We start from the raw sequence: 3,032 nt of genomic DNA on the forward strand, positions 1-3,032 counted from the left end.
TATATATGTGTGTATGTGTATATATATATATATATATGTCTTGTTAAAGACCAATGCTAATTCAGTTTCAACTATCTTCTTAGTTGTTTTTTCCATTCTTCTTATATGTTTCTTATAGTCCAGGGGTAGATTAAACACAAGTCTACCGAGATCCATGGTATATTGACACTAATTATATAAATACAATCGCAAGCTTTCGGTTGTTACATACAACCATCTTCAGGCAGATATATATATATATATATATTTATATAAATATGTGTGTGTGTGTGTGTGTGTGTGTGTATGTGTGTGTGTGTGTGTGTGTGTGTGTGTGTGTGTGTGTGTGTGTGTGTGTGTGTGTGTGTGTGTGTGTGTGTGTGTGTGTGTGTGTGTGTGTGTGTGTGTGTGTGTGTGTGTGTGTGTGTGTGTGTGTGTGTGTGTGTGTGTGTGTGTGTGTGTGTGTGTGTGTGTGTGTGTGTGTGTGTGTGTATGTTGAATATAATAGCATGGTGACAACTCAGAAATTTTTCGTTATTGTTCAATACTGTGAACGAGGCGACGTATTTCAAGAGGCAATCTATGTAGAAGATCAGCAAAGGACATTACAACACTGAGGCAGGGTGGTCAAACTAGTAGAGATTTCGGTACTAACGTTTCGAAGTTACATAATTTCAATTTCAAGGCAGAACTAATACATACAATGATAAATGAGTAAATAGGAAAATGTTACATAGAATGAGCTAAGGAAAGGTCACAAACAGACAAATAAATAATAGAAAATTAATATGAACCTAGGAGAGGTCAACAGTAAGTTTTGGTCATTTTAAATGTGAGAAATTAATCAAACAATTAGTCATGAAAGAATCTCCTCCCAGATTGATCATCCGAGGAAACGAGGCACGGGAGGAGGTGGAGGCTGTCGACCATGTTAGTTACAGCTTTCGACACCCTTTTTTCTTGTGTTGATGTTTGTACAAAAACCTCTTGTAATCTCTATTTTCTGTACTTTGTTTGAAGATGTAATACACGAAAGAGCCTACCGTCTACTGTTTAATTTTCACCAATGGTTCTTCTTGTTTTTTGTTTCACACGGTGAAGTGTTGTTTCTGTATATATATATATATATATATATATATATATATATATATATATATATATATATATATGTGTGTGTGTGTGTGTGTGTGTGTGTGTGTGTGTGTGTGTGTGTGTGTGTGTGTGTGTGTGTGTGTGTGTGTGTGTGTGTGTGTGTGTACGTATACCGAAGTTTGTTTTTCTTTTATAAGGAGTTGACCGAATCAAAGGACACACTCACATCATAAATAGATAAATAAATAAATAAATAAGTAAATAGGTAGATAATTAATCTAATAAGTATATCAATAAATGAATAATAAAATAAATAAATAATAAATAAATGAATAATCAAATAAATAAATAGAAAATAAATAGATGAATAAGTAGATAAATAAATAAATTAGTAAATAAGTAAATGAATGCATAAACAAATATATAAATAAATAAACAAATATATAAATGAATAAGTTAATTAGTCAATTAATTAAGTCATTTCATTATCAATTGATTAATAAACAAATGAATTAATCAATGCTTAAATAAATCAATAAATAGATCAACAAATGAACAAGCGAACAAATAAATACATTAGTAAACAATTGATATCCGTTCATCAAACTGTTCTATATCTTCCCCTTAGAGATAAAAAACCATCCATACCGTTTGGACCAAAACTAATTCAATGGGACACAGCTCTCCTATAGCAGAAGAAAGATCCTTGTTTCGAGGGACTAAGGCTGTGGTGTGTTTGTGTGTCTCAGTCCAGAGATATGAGGATTGTGAGATGATTATTGAGGGCAAGAGGGAGGGATAGGGTTTACAAGAGTAATAAATATGGTTTGGTGTCCCCCATCTTAGTGATTGTCCAAGCAGCATTAAGCGTTACTCTGAAATCCTAAAGGTTTGGTGGAAGCTATTTCCTTCAGATTAACATGATTCAGTTTCAGGATTTAGTGTAACGTCGGTCGCGAATTCCTCCCTATCAGGAGGCTAGATATGTGCCCCTTACAGAGGACTTTGTATCGTAGTTGTAAGTGATTGTAATAAATAAGAAATTTATTCTAGCTGACGTTAAGACGATTTTATTTAGCTTAGTGTAGTTTGGTCTGCATTGGGTTAAAATATTCTTTTTCTTTAAGAAATCTAAGTTAATACTTAGAGAATTTTCTGAAACAACAACAAATGAGTATATGGCATATGCAGCATAGAAAGATGGCCAGGTACTAAGGCCTATAAATCAACATAGATAAATAAAACATTTGAGTGTTTTCTAGATGCAAGACTATTTATATAAAACGAAAACATACGTACTTCATAGGAGTTAGAAAATATGGAACAAATAATTTGATATAAATATAATTTCTATATGAGAGAATTTTTTCGTGAAACTTAAATCAACATAGAAAAAAAATGGGTGATTTCTAAATATAAAACTAGTGATATGAAACACAAACAAATATAATTCATAGGAATCAGAGGCTATAGAAGAAAAGTTTTACCAGAAATACAATTTTTATACTAAAATCAACATCTGACTTGTTTTTAAAGGAAATGTAGACAGACCTATAGCATATTAAATTAAAGGATGGATGTAATAAGACATTGAAAATATAGTTTTCGAAAAAGCTAATTATGTAATCACGCCACACCAAGACAAAGTTACTAGTAAATATACTGATTACCTAGTAATGTTTTCATTTCTTTGAAATAGAACAAACTTCGTATGAATTGAAGTTCAGGCATAATAATAGTAGAATCTACAATGTAGATATAGATCATCCTATGAGGCAATGAACTAAGGAACGTGAAGGTAATTACTTGAAAAGAGAAAAGTCTTCTTGAAAACGTAAACGACGTAATTAAGCGCCTAGGCAAGCTGTGTTCAGACTTACTTCATGATATACTAATTAGCCATAATTAAACTCTTATGGATCTCATGATATCTCATAACATGGCGGGTATTAACACATTTT

The sequence above is a fragment of the Oratosquilla oratoria genome, chromosome 6 (assembly GCF_046742065.1).
Source record: "Oratosquilla oratoria isolate Oo_2021 chromosome 6, ASM4674206v1, whole genome shotgun sequence".
Lineage (NCBI taxonomy): Eukaryota > Metazoa > Arthropoda > Malacostraca > Stomatopoda > Squillidae > Oratosquilla > Oratosquilla oratoria.